Below are 15,262 nucleotides of genomic sequence, written 5' to 3'. Positions count from 1 at the left end.
TTTTAACTAATGTTGAATTTGTAGTTTATTAAAGAATTTAGTACTTAATTTAAAAAAAAATTCAAGAACCATTAACAAGCTACAATCTCACTCCACCCTCATATTGCTTTTATAATTCCAATTAGGAAAATTATTATAATAAATCATGAGTGATTACAATTTGGACAAGAGTGTTAGTTGCCAGAAGATTCTAGATTTAAAGCATGAAGGAAACTCAGACACCATCAAGTTTAAACTCTGTTTTATACAGGGTGTTCCAAAAACTTAGTACTTTTTAAAGGTATTGAAGTTTAAAACTAAGCTAAGTATTTTGGCATATACTTTATTTGAGGAACTGAAATATAAAGACTTTAAGTGACTTGTCTAGGAACACATACGCATACAAAAACGTGTATGTTTGTGTAGAAACAATACTTAAGCATTTTAATGCAGAAAACAAAGGGCTAGTCCTGAGGAAAAATCCTACAAAACTTCAAAATGGAGACTAAAAAATATGAACAAAAATATTTTGTTAAGTAAATGATCAAGAATTATAATAACAAAACTTTAGACATATTTCCACATATAAGATTCTATGAATTTATGTAAAATATGTCTTATGGATTGTTTTAATTTAAAATTTTAATATAGCTTTTACAATGTAAGATAAATTTTAACATTCATTTTAAAACATTTTGAGTACCAAATTCTCTTCCTCCTTTCCTCACCTACTCCATCCTTGAAAATGCAACAAATTTGATAATGATTATACATGTGTAGTCAGAAAAAACATATTTATTTTCCATGCTGTGAATGAAAACATAGACCAAAAAAAAGCAAGAAAAATAAACACCATTTTAAAAGTATGTTTTCATCTGCATTCACAAGTGCTCATTTTTTTTTTATCAGTTCTTTCTGTGGGAGTGGATACTATGCTTCCTCATCAGTCCCTTGGGATTGTCTTGGATCATTGTATTTCTGAGAGTAGTTAAGTCATCAAACAATACTGCTATCATTATGTACAATGTCCTACCAGTTCTTCTCACTTCAATATACATCAGTTCATAGGAGTCTCTCCAGGTTTCTCTGGGATCATCCTGTTTGTCATTTCCTATAGCATAATATCATTCCACTACAACCATATACCACAGCTTCTTCAGTCATTCCTCAATTGATGGACATTCCCTTGATTCCCAATTCTTAGCCACCACAGTGATTTGCTATAAATCTTTTTTGTACAATTTCCCCCCTTTTCTCTTTTTCATGATTACTATTGTTAATGGTTTCCTTCAATCCTATTCCCTTCCCCATGATATTTACTCTATTATCTATCTTCTTTCAGCCTATTGCTCTTCAAAAGTGTTTTGCTTGTCTGTTCCCTCCCCCAATCTGCCCTCCCTTATTTTGCCCCTCCCTCTTTTTCCCCTTCCCCTCCTATTTTCCTTCAGGGTTAGATAGATTATTCCACCCAATTGAATGTTTATGTTATTCCCTCCTTGAGCCAATTCTGATGAAATTGAGGTATGATTTAAGGAGGAGCAGGTTCTTCACTCACCTGGCCTGTTACCTGGTCCATAGATAACCCCAGACCAACTTGCTAATCAACCAGCTTTATGTGCTGTGGTTGTCAACTCTGATGAGCCTGTGGCCCTCCCCAACCTGGGCCATTGCTACTCAAGCCTACCTCCTGGTTCCCAGAAAGGGAGAAAAACCCAAGTTCTGCCTCAGCACCAGCATAGACCCCTGTAGTCTCCCCCCTGCCAAGGGTTCAGCCCTCTCACCAGACTGTGAGCTTAGTTCCAGATGACACTGGCATTGCAGCTGATTCAGAGGCTCTGGGGGTCTCATTCTCTGGAGAAGCTTTCTTGGGATTGGATCTGTGTCAGGGTGACTGTGGGGTTGGGCTCCACTCCTGTCTCAGCACAGCAGCTCCCTCCTTCCGATCTTCCAAACTGTTTTTGGTTGGAAAATTATCTCAGCACATTCTTCTGTGGATTTTGCTGCTCCAGGAATTGTCCTGTGACATTATTTGGATGTGTTTTGGAGCAATCATGTCATGAGTTTGAGATCTCACTGCCTTTCCTCTGCCATCTTGGCTCCATCCCGGAATAGCCTACTTTTGGTATTGCTGGATCAAAGGGTATACAGAGGGTTTTTTTTTGTTGTTGTTGTTTGTTTTGTTTTGTTTGTTTTTTGGGGTTTTTTTAGTGAGACAATTGGGGTTAAGTGACTTGCCCAGGGTCACACAGCTGGTAAGTGTTAAGTGTCTGAGGCTGGATTTGAACTCAGGTACTCCTGAATCCAGGGCCAGTGCTCTATCCACTGCCCCACCTAGCTGCCCCCAGGTATACAGAGTTTTATAGTCTTTTGTACATGGTTCCAAATCACTTTCCAGAATGTTTGGATCAGTTCACAACTTCACCAACAGTGGAGTTTTTCCACATTCATTTCAACATTTGTCATTTTCCTTTTCTATCTTGTTAACCAATCTCATAGGTGTGAGATGGTACCTCAGAGTTGTTTTAATTTGCATTCCTCTATAACAGTCATTTTCATATATTTTTTTACCTCTTAGATTGCTTTATTACTACAGTGTATCATTTCATTTTTTAAAATGTGATTCTATTTTATAATTTATAACTTTGTTCATACTATTAATTATCTTAACATCTTTATTGATACTCTATTGTTTTAAAATTGAACCATTTTATCATCAGTTAATGGAGAAACTTTTCACTCAGCTTTTGATCATCTTTATACCTTTAATAGTTTCTCTTACTTCATTGGTTTTTTCTAGTATTTCTGAACAATATCCAAAGATTCTACTGTAACCCCATTAAATGTGACTATTGCTTTATGGCACACAGAAGCCTCAATAAAAATGTTTATTCTATTCTCTTTTAGATAGATGATTTTTATGGTATTATAAAAAATCCATGTATGATTATATTTTGTAGGATTTTAGCATGTTTGAGTGTTACACTGTCAAAGGCTTTTTTGCATCTATCAAGTTAATCATATTGCTTTGAATATTTATTCTTAAACTATAACTAATTTTGTTGATTTTTTTCTTGGTGTTGAATCACTTTCCTATCCTGGTTATAAAATCTAACTTTGTACCAATAAATTATTTTTGAATAAATTTTTGCAGTATGTTTGATAGTACTTAAAGTTGTTTTTTAATTGATATTCATTTAACACATTGGTCTTTATTCTTCTCTAATTTAGATATTAGAACTCTCTCATAAAAAGAGTTTGGTAGAGTGCCTTTTCCCCAAAATTTTAATTAAATATTTGTGTAATATTGAATTTATCTATTCTTTAAAAGTTTCATAAAATTCACTTTTAATGTATTAGGAACAGAGTTTTTTTTTTTTTAAAGGAAGAAAGGGACAGATTTCAACTCAGTGGTAGGAGGAGTTTTTGTTGAAAAACAATTCAATGCGGGAAACATACATTTTGTAATTTGGTATAGAGCCCTTAGAATTATTATAATCTTCAGGGATATTTTGTTTAGAAAGAGTACATTACACTCTCACCCCAGTAATTCTTATTTTCCTTGTTTGTTTTTTTCCTTCTGAGACAATGATTTAAATATTTATTTGATCTTTGGTTACTTTGGGTATTTTACAATTTTGAAGGCAATTCTTTCTCCTGTGTCCTCAGCTTATTTCATATATAACTATGTATACTAAGTTATGCAATTATTTTTACTTCTTTAGATTTTTGTTATGATTTCACATCTTACTTATTTTATTGATTTCATTTTCTGCCCAATTTTAAAAATCAGGTTATTTAAAATTTTATATACTTTGTTAGTTTGTTTTCAAAGAACTAGCTTTTAGACTTGTTATTAATTTGTCTTTTTAGTTTCCAGTTTCTCTATTTCACCTTGAATTTTCAAAATTTCCTTTTTTTGCTTATTTTTTACTTATTATAAATAATAATGATAGCTAGCATTTAAATAGTGCCTTAAAACTTACATATTTTATTACAATTATTTTCTTACTTGATCTTCACAACACCCTTGGATGGTAGGTACTATTTTTTCCCCTATTTTATAGAAGAGCAAACTGAGGTAGCAGAGGTTAATTGACTTACCCCTGGTGACACAGCTAATATATGTCAGAGATTGGTAATACATAAGATTTCCTAAATCCAGGTCAGCACACCATCCATTGCAATTGTTTATGTGTTGGATTTCTAAACTTTTTAAATGCCTGTTCAGGGCATTCTTCCTCTCCTTTTCCATTCTGTTATTATATGTTTCCAGGGATATAATTTTTCCCTTGAGCACTGCTTTAATTCCACCACAGACATTTTGACATATTTAGAATGATCATTTTCTTTCACATAAATAGTATTTATATTGCAGTCATTGATGCACTAATTATTAAGGATTTCATTATTGTCTCCAATCAGTTACTCATGGGTTTTTGGATCATCTTTGAATTGATTATTATTTTCATATTTTATGATCTGTAAATAATTTACCATTTATTCATTTTTACATATATTTACAATATACATACAGTATAAATACAAAAAACATTTTGCACCCACTCAGGTTGGTTTTTTTAAGGTACATGTCATGTGCAAAATTAATAGATCAATAAATATTTATTGAATGCCTACTACACTCCAGGAATTGTGCTAAGCATTGAAGATTGAAAGGAAGACAAAAGACACCCCTTTCTCTCAAGAGGGAAGATGTGAGAGGACAACATATAAAAGCTCAAAAGGTTATATGGGAGATACCCTATGGTGGGGCATGATTAAGTCTTGCAATGAGGTTGGGAAATGATGATGTGACTCTCCTAGGTGCTCTCCTTAAATGAAGGTTGTGGGAAGAGATCTCTTTCACTCACCTTCTCAACCAGAGGGAAGGAGGGACCCTAGATTCAGCGGGTACTTAAAAGTTCTGAGTTGCAGAGTTTATTTCATCTTAAAAGATGATGAATTCTTTAGCCCTCCTCCCATTTGGAAGATGTCATAACGTTGTTGTGGGTTTTTTCCCTCCAGTTTCTCCAAAATTGTTCACATCTCTATTTCTTCTTTTGCAATTAAAAATGTTTTTTCTCCAAATCTATTTTAATTTTCTTATAATTTGGTTAATGTTTTTCTTTATAAATTTAAATTTTGTGTCATTTGTAGCACACAGATTTGATGTAGAAATGAATTTGCTATCTGTGGTTTCTTGAGAATAATATAACTTTTTAAATCTCTTTATATTTTAAATTTTTGGTTATAGTTTCTCTGATAATATGAGTGCAGATGCTGTTTGGGGGGATTAACCTGATGAAATGTAAATGTCTTTCATTTTATTCTGTGTATCTCTCTGCTTTTAGGTTTGTTTCTTGTAAACAACAGATTGTGGGGTTTGCTTTTCAAATCCGATCTGTCACTCATTTTATTGAATTGTTTAATGAATTAGCATTTAAATTTATGAGTTGGGTTTTTCTTAATTTGTCTTTAATTTCTTTTTTTTCTAAATAAGAATCCCTCCCCCCTCCTCCCTGCCCTGTCCCCCCCCCAAACTTCCTCTGTTAAACAGTGCATCCATTTTAAGATATACCTTGGGGCAGCTAGGTGGCATAGTGGATAGAGCACTAGCCCTGGATTCAAGAGGACCTGGGTTCTAATCTGGCCTCGGACACTTAACACTTACTAGCTGTGTGAACCTGGGCAAGTCAGTTAACCCCAATTGCCTCACCAAAAAAAAAAAAAAAAAAAAAAAAGATATACCTTATTCCTACAGTCTCTCTTCCAGTTACTCTCAGTACTCCCTCCCCATTAGTCTATCCTTTTACCTTGTTTTGCAGTTTTGGTTAAATTGTTGCTTTGTTTTATTTTCTTTTTTTTATTTATATAGATCTTTGCTTTTTTTGCTCTTAGCTGTGTAATTAATTGAAAACTTGTCTCATCACTTACAACTTTTTGTTGGTTTTCATTGCACCATTTTAGAAAAAAAAGATCTCTTTACTTTTTTCTTCATTATCTTTTTGTATGTTCTAAACTTTTCTTCTTTAATTATGCAAAATTATTTTTTCTTTCTTTGGTATCTGTGTTCATAAAATTATTAAAGCTTCCAAAGTCTTGATTTTGAGTTCCTTTTAAAATTTTCTAAGGTACTGTCTTATTTATGATCTTATTTATCTTGTTGTACTGTTCCCCATTCTTACAAATATGATTATTTTTCTGTGGGAGAACTTAGAAATTGTAATATTGTCTAATGTAGGTATTTCCTTGGGTTTGTTCACATGATATTCCTTTTTTTCAGTAAGTTGTTATGCAACAGAAGCACAATAATATCACAGAGGATTCAGTTTCTCCAAGCAGCAAATTGCTGCATATTATATTAAGTATAAGGCCCCTACATACAGTTGCATATATATGTATATGATATTATTTTCCTTTTAATAATCTCATTAATAATCACTATTCATTTCAATAATTGTGCTTTCCTTGATAAATTTATTTAATTTGCTTGTGTTTCTCAAGTTTGATCTATTTATACATTGAATAACTTACTTCTGTTTTATTTTTATTTGTAAAGAATGTTTCAAAAGTCTCATTTTTGCGGGGCAGCTAGGTGGCACAGTGGATAAAGCAGCGGCCCTGGATTCAGGAGTACCTGAGTTCAAATTCAGCCTCAGACACTTGACACTTACTGTGTGACCTTGGGCAAGTCACTTAAGCCTCATTGCACAGCCCCGCCCCCCAAAAAAGTCTCACTTTTATTAAATGATTTTTTTTCATTGATGATTAGGTTCAAGTTTGTAGGGTGTATTACATCTAGATTAAAAAAAAAATTCCCTTAATTCTAATTCTGTATGTGATTGCTCTGTGTGCAGAATTGTCTTAGGTTATTTGAATTTCCTTTCCCTTATATTTAAAGGTCCATTCCCTAGTCCCTTGGAAAATTTGTTGCTTGTGATTGGAATTATTAAATGTGTATGTGTGACTGGCATTGTTAAGATATGTTATTTCTGGAGATTGAAGTAGGGGAAATCTGTGGGCCCTCTTCATTGATCCTTTGTTGTTTGTAATCAGAAGTTCTAAGATATTTTCTTAAATTAATTGTTTTTATTATAGTGTTTAGTTTTTTTAATTGCCATGTTCATTTTTTAGTGTTATTTAATTCAAATGTCCAATTTACATTAAAAAAACAGTGAGGTTGATTGAATTTGATTGGCTAATTTGTAAAGGATATACCTTTGGGACCTAATGATTTACAATGTTTGTAGCAATATTCACCACCTGAAAGTTGCCTCTAGGAAAGCTCAACCGACTAGAAACTGGGCAAAGGGAAACGAGCCCCAAAGAGAGAATAATTGAATGCCTTTGAGAGAGGGGGTTGGGTAAGTGTGTGCAAGTGTAGAAAAACATTCTGTTAGTCCCTTTACTTTTTCTAATACGACGGAATTCTCTCAACTACAATTTAGGAAATACTTAGATAATGTTGTTTGTCCTTCATTCTTGAAGACATTGACATTGGGGTGGTGTCATGACTTGCAATGAATTGGATTTTTAATTGAGGGAGGATTGTGTAATGGGTCATCAACCTTACTCTCATTCAGAGCCATCTGGATCCAGTGGCAAGATATACATCAGGATGACTGGAGATGGCCCTGGATGTTTAAGGAAATTGGGTTTAAATGACTTGCCTAGGGTCACACAGCTAGTAAGTGTCTGAGATGATATTTAAATTCAGGTCCTCCTGATCACAGGGCCAGTGCTTTATCTACTGTACCACCCAGCTGCCAACATAGATTTAACTTGATACTGACAGAAATAATAATATTGTATACTTTCTCCAAGTCATAGTGCTATTTTGTTTGATGTCCATACTTGGTTGAATTCCAATATTATTATTTTTTTTCTTTTTTTTGTTTATTGGTTATCTTGAGGGGATGCAATTGTTGATGGTGTTTTCCCCATTTTCTAACCTATTTTGTCAAATTCAATGGCAAGTTTCTTTTTTTCAAGATGCAAAATTCATCAAAAATATAAAAGAAACACTTACCTTGGTTCACATTGTCCTTGATCTCTAGAATTTTTGTTCTACTTCCTTCAACAGTGCATTTTAGGTGGCAGGGAGACAATTTCTTATCAGGCAAGACCACCAAAGTATAATAGAATCAAGGATATAAGTCATAATTCAAATATTTAAGATCTAAATGACTAATTGCATCATTTTCCTGTTTTCTAGATAACTTCTACATCCTTCAAAGCATGCCTCATAATATAGCATGTTTTTTTGTGTTTTTTTTAACAATTCAAATACTAGATGTGTGTAAAGTTCAGAGGTAACTGTAAAATAAGGGAGTGACATTTTATGTCCTCAAAGTTCCTTTTCAGTTCTTAATCTATAATCCTATGAGTAAAGAACTTTATTTTAAAGATGACTTTATTTTTTAATGGGGAAAAGATATATAAGTACATTTGCACTAATACATATGTGTACATATGACAAATTTTCCATTTTCTGATACAAGCAAATTTTTAAGCTATGTATACATGATAGAAAAGCTGGAATCATTTGACATGTGTGTAGCAATGAAAATGTAAGTGGGGGGATAAAAATAGCACATAGAAGCAAGATCTAGTCTCAGATTATCTCAAATTTACTGTCCCAATATCATGATATTCATTCTCTTTAACAATTTCAAAATCAATTAAGATATAATTTTAGATAACTTTTGGTAGTATGCACCCTGTAGTAAATTTTGTCATTAGCTGGCTTGTGAATTTTAAAGACTCTACTAAAAATTTTAAGTACAAAATATGGGTCTATAAAACTATTATAATATGATAGAAAACTGAGGTTGAAAGTGGCCAGTGGCACGGCAGTCAGCGAAGCTTGGGGTCATGGGGCTCTGGGGCAGCGCCGCCACACCTCTTGCCTTCCCAAGGCACTGAAGCATCTCCACGGGAGGAGATGGTGTGCTGAAGTTAGTGGAGGCTGAGGCTCACCCGGTGCGAGGGTCTGGGAATGCGGCACCAACTGTTGCTGTTGCAGTGGCGGGGCTGAGGCTCCCGAGCTCCTGGAGCTCCAGGCACCCGACCATTCCGCTTCCACCACTGCTCTGGCTACTGGGCTGCGGCCTCCTGGACTCTGAGGCCCGTGCCAGTTACTCAGAGGATCAGTGCAGCTGGAGAGAGAGTGGCTTGTCGTAGGAGACCAACAGCGTGGAGCAGCATTATGCTGAGGGTTTCCTGGAGTAGCTGTACCCAGAAGGTGCTCTTTGTCTTACCCTCTCTCCCAGGCTGCTCCTAGGCAGTGCTGGAGCTGGCCAGAGTCCCAGACATATCACAGCCTGCATCAAGTCCTCTAGCCCCTCGGGGGTGGAGAGAAATGGTCTCCTGGAGTTGCTGTTGGGGCCGCCCAGAGGCCGGTGTGTCAGCTGGCAGCCACGGGAGAGGGTAGCACTGTTTTGTTCAGTTTACCCCACACCGGGACATCAATCGCCAAGTAGCAGCCTTCTGCTATGAACTTCGAGGGGATTGGCACCTGCACCTTCCTTCCCCTTTTCACCTACAACCTTAGCATGGAATGGACCTGTCGCCCTTGCAGTGATGTTGAGGTTCTCATGGCTGTGTATACCAGCGATTTTGTGGTTCGAGGGACGATCTGCAGAGTCACTCATGACCAGGAGTTGCAGGAGACAGTAATCAGTGTCAGCACTCCTCGAATCCATTGGCAGAAGTTCCCATTATTCCAGCCAGCTGAGTCCTCCAGCCAAGTACCAGGTACCAACCGCAACCTTTTGCCCAGGATACCGCAGTTTGGTGGCATCTCACCTTGGAAATGTCTTAATGGACTGGGTTAGGAAGGTCAGGGATGGGAGGCAGAATGGTGGAGGAGAGGCCTTGGGTGCACTACAGTTATCCTGATACCAAATGTATGTACTGACAGTGGTATTTGGAGGGAAGTAAACTCTCTGCCAAGTGTGGAAAAAGAAAAGTGTGATAGAAAACTTCCTTTGGATTCTAACAAGATTCATTCAGGTTTTGACAAACACAATTTTAGATCGTATCATATGTTTCTATTGTCACAGTGATCTAAAATTAGCCATGGGGTCAAACATAGATTTGCTGTCTCCTGTGGTGATACTGATGTTAATTTTTAAAAAAAATAATAAACATTTTTATTCATAGTTTAGAGTTCCAAATGTTATCCCTCCTTCTTTCCTTCCCTTCCCCCCTCACTGAGGTGGTAAGCAGAGATGGGTTATCTGTGTGCAATTATGTAAAACATTACCATATTATCATTTTGTACAAGAAAACTTAAATAAAAAACAAATGAAAGAAAATGAAAAATAGCATGCTTCAGTCTGCGTTCAATCAATATCAGTTCTTTCTTTGGAGCTGTATAGTATGTTTCATCATTAGTCCTTTGGGATTGTCTTAGATCATTGCATTACCGAGAATGATACTTATGTTTAACAAGACTAAATTCCAATGCACGTTGATGTGAACAGCAGAGTGGTGGATGGACTATGGCTTCTTTTAAGTTCCAAATAAAATCCCAATTTCTTCAGGAAGACTTCCCCAACCCTCACCATCCCTATGGTTTCCTCCTCTTAATTATTTCCTAGTTATCCTGTATATAGTTGTTTTTGTATATATATTTCTTTGCATACTGTCTCCTCCATTAGATTGTAAGCTCCTTGTGGGCAGAGATTTTCTTTTGCCTCTCTTTTTAACCTCAGTGCTTAGCATAGTAACTAGCACATAGTAGGTGCTTAATAAATATTTAATGATTGATTGGAATGGAAAGAGACTTGAGACAGGGAGACTTAATAGTAGGCTATTGCAATAGTCCAGGCATGAGTTAAAGAAGGTCTGCACAAGGTAAGAAAAGAAGATGGCATGTAGGAAATATGTTTGTAAATTCACTAATCAAAATTAGGATATGGAATCTTTCTCTACCAAGGCAACTACTCTGTAGCTTGTACACTTAGAAAGTTACCTAGTGTCCTGAAAGCCTAAATGACTTGCCCAGAGTCATAAAGCAAGCATCCATCAGATAGAGCCTTGGATACAGTCAGAATTTAATGAATGCTTATTGGAGTAGATTGGATATTTGAAGGAAATAAATCAGGCCTTCATCTCAATCAGCCTTTACTCAGTTCACCCATCACTTTGTTTGACCTAAGATATTAAATTTGTATTATGAGCTAATGACAATAAAGCATGTATTATGTGCTAAACAAAAATAGTTATATTAAGAAAAAACAAACAAAGAAATGTGGATTCTGGTGTAATAAGAGCCTATTTACCACAAAAATAAAACAAACAACATGAATTTGATGTTCCAGAATATTTGACTGTATGAAACTGTTAAACTACTTTCTTTCTGTCTTTCCAATTTTCTTTTATATTTTATTTTCCTGTTTCTTACTGAGATTAGAAAATAAACCTGAATAATACTAACAATAAGTAGTAATAGCATTACAGAAAACAATTTAGAGCAAACATATCTCATTGTAAACTAACATTTATCTTTCTAATTACATAGATTATTCACTCAGTCATTTATTCACTTGTTTTGTTCACTCAACAACTACTATTGAGAACCTGTTTACTATGTGCAAAGTTACTGTGCTAGGTGGCTGGAGAAGTGCAGAACTAAATAAAACCCCACCCTGATTTCAGGTATTAAAGAATGATATAGATTTGGAGTGGGGGAATCACTTTAAGATAATAAAGTTACCTGAATAACTATACTACATAACAAAGTGTGACAATGCCATGCAAGATACCAACAAAATGCTGAGCATTCAAAAAAGGGAGATACAAGCAAATCTTTGATTATGCCATGCCCCTTCTCAAGAAGTTTCAGTAGCCTAGCCTGTTTTTTGCTTTTAGGCTAAAAACAGAAATTAATCTGTTATAGTTATTTTAGTGACATCCACTATCTGGCAATGAGAGAAATTATTATTTCTCTCTTATATTAATAACCAATAAGTGTCAGGGGTCATCCAGGTTTTTGTTAGTTTGTTTTCATTTCTATTTCCTTATTCAAAATCTAATCTCTCAAGGGCATTTCTGAATCTTCCCAAAGAATTCACCACATGCAGACCATCTTATCTAGATGGGATTCTTACTTCACCATTGCTCATTTTTCATTGACTGGGTGGAAGATAGATTATCTTGTATACATTGCTGGATGTGAGAGTGTGGCTTGAAATGAGTCTCTTTTTGAACAAGAGTGACATGATTAAAGTCAGGTACCAGCCCCTCATTAGAACAGACCTACCTCTCATTATAATATTCATTCACTCATTGATTATTAACCAATCAGAGTTTACTTTAGCCTGCCAAGTACACCCCCTCTTCTAAGAGTTACATAAGTGTGAGCAACCTCCATGATTCATCTTTGGTTCCTCAGTATGCCACTGACCCCTTTTATTAATTATTTGCTAGAAATAATTAATAAAAATTGTTGTTAACTACACAGAAATTATGTATTTTAGACTTTTCATATGTCACAGCAATAGCTTGCCTTTTCATATTGATTTCATAATATAGCTTCTCAATCATTTTAAATTACAGCTAAACTGGTCTAATTGTCATTCCCCCTCAACATCAGTCAGTCATTAAAAAATTCATTTAATAATGAAAAAAAGCATTTATTAATGCCAGACACTGTGGTAAACACTAGGTATACAAACAAAAGGCAAAATATAGGCTCTGCCCTTAAAGATATCACATTCTAATGGGAACATGATAATACACCCTCTGCCTTTATGCTTTTGAATAGATTGTATACCACAAATGAAATGTATTTCTTATTTATCTCTGTCTCTTTGAACCCCTTGCATCTTTCAAGATTTGCTTCTGTTTTTGCCACCCACAAGAAGCCTTACCTGATGTCCAGTTAATGTTCCCTACAAAACAAAACAACACTTTTTAGTTGTTTTTGTTTCTTTTTATTTATTTCATATATATTTATCTGTGTTTATGGATTTTTCCCCAAGCATGATACAAATTTATTGAGACGAGAGACTGTTTCCTATGTTACCCACCATCACCAGAACAGTACCTGACACATAGTAGGTTCTTTTTTTTTTTTTTTTTAGCGAGGCAATTGGGGTCAAGTGACTTGCCCAGGGTCACACAGCTAGTAAGTGTCCAAGGCCGGATTTGAACTCAGGTACTCCTGACTCCAGGGCCGGTGCTCCATCCACTGCACCACCTAGCTGTCCCCATAATAGCTTCTTAATAGTTTTTTTTAATTGAAAATTCCCATTAGGAATGATTGTATCTTTCTCATCTTTCCAGGGATAATAGAGATTACACTGCAGAATATTTCAACTTCTACAAACAGTGGCTTATGGGACCTTTATCTAATCATAATGCTATCATAGCATTGATAGAGATAGAAAGTGGTTAATTATTGCTTTTTCTATTTCATTAATTCAGACTTGCCTGTAAGGAGAATTCTTAAACTAATAAGAGAATGGGCTATTTGGGAGTACTTCAGAATCCTCCATTTATATGCAAACTACTATTACGCTAATTATAAATTTGCTTTATTTTGTAATGAATGATTGGAATGACGCCACCTACTGGAGACTTGCTGTGGGAAAGCTCCACCATGAGGAAAATGCCTCAGAGGCATTGTGGCTTTTCCTTGGCGTCAGGAAATGACATTTGCTCATGGGTGCTGTCTATCAAGGCTACCAGCCAATCAACTTGAGGAGCCTCCTATGATCTGGGAAGAGACAGGGAGCCTGCGCAGAGAGCGCTGGGTTTTTTTTTTGGGGCTTCCTGACTTGATGGTGGTGGCGGCAGAGGACTTCACAGGAAATTTGAGGAAAGATAGGAATGCCAGGCTGTTAGAATTCTGTTCTCAATCTTTTTCTTTCTATTTTCCAATAAACCCTTAAAAACCTAAACTCGTTTTATCAATGATTTTTAGTCAGTTTCCCCCAAACTGGGGGAACAGATTAGAATCCACATTTAGAATCTTAAATTACACAATTTATTCATTCTTGGTTTATATTTAGGAATTCATATTCATTTTTTTCTAATTTTTAGCTAGATTGGGTGCATCTATATGTTTGAAAATGACAATAATTAAAATAATACTAGAAACATTTATCAGTCTTTAAGTTTCGTACAGTTATCCACATACTGATTATGTTGTTTAATCACTAGGACTATTCAATGAGTTAAATACTACACATCTTATTATCTCCATTTTACAAATGAGGAAAGGGAAGCTCAAAAGAAAGGGTAAAAGAATTTGGCTATGGTCACACAACTTGTCACTGTCAGAGACCAAAATCAGACACTGGTATCTTTTCTACAAATACAAGGCTTTTTAAAATTACACTATGCTTTCTAAAAAGAAAAAGAAAAACAAAACAAAGTCAAACAAAAAATCTAATTCAGAATGTTCATGTATATAGGTTAGCTTTTCTCTTAATCAATATGAATTTGTAAGTTTATAGTATATTTGATGGGGGACATAAGTGTCACAGTGGATAGACCTGAGTTCAAATCTGGTCTCAAATACTTATTAGCTGTGAGACCCTGGGAAAATCACTTAACTCTGTTTACTTCAGTTTCCTTATCTATAAAATGAGTTGGAGAAAGAAATGGCAAACTACTCCAGTATCTTTCCCAACTCACAAAGAATCAGACATGAATGAAATAACTGAAGAACAACAGCACACAAAAGAAAACTGAAAAGAAGGTAGGGAGAAGATTCTTAGCATGGAGGCATAATGGAGAAGAGTAACTAAGTATAACTGAATGGGAAATGAAGATATGGATGTTCTGGATATCTTCCTTAAATAGAAATTTAGGGAAGAGTTCATTGCCTCAAAAGTAAGTTCAGAGGTTACCAGGAGGTTACATCAAGAGAAGTGTTACTTGAACCCTGGCCATGACCCAATCAATTCTCTAAGACACCTTTTTTTCATCTTTCAAGGAAAAACATCAATACCTCATGTTTGGGGGAGCAGAGGGAGGAGGAGAAGATGGAACTTTGATAGATAGTAGTCATATCACAGTAGATGAATACAATTACCTTTCATCATCCTGTAAGAATAGGGTCAGTAATTCTAAAGATCAGTGTGGTTACTTAGGAAATCTGAGGATGGGGTGGGGAAGTTGGGGGAGTAGTGTTTTTGCTTGTTTTATTTTTTTCTTTTGTAACCTTAGTCCCAAAGCTCCAGTGGGTTATCTCTTCATTGAGACTCCTCCTTCATAAAGAAGAATGCCTTGCCTGCTCTGTGTGAAAGGTGGGGCAGAGTTGTCAAATGGG

General features: G+C 35.4%; 1 pseudogene; it reads left to right on the top strand.

Moving 5' to 3' along the window:
* The window catches only part of LOC122747191, a 124,947-nt pseudogene extending 115,135 nt beyond the window's left edge, over positions 1-9,812 (top strand).
* The last annotated feature ends 5,450 nt before the right edge of the window (positions 9,813-15,262 follow it).

Source organism: Dromiciops gliroides, chromosome 1 (genome assembly GCF_019393635.1).
Source record: "Dromiciops gliroides isolate mDroGli1 chromosome 1, mDroGli1.pri, whole genome shotgun sequence".
NCBI classification, from domain to species: domain Eukaryota; kingdom Metazoa; phylum Chordata; class Mammalia; order Microbiotheria; family Microbiotheriidae; genus Dromiciops; species Dromiciops gliroides.
Note: the sequence above shows the minus strand (reverse complement) of the source record. Positions and strands in the feature narration are given on the sequence as shown.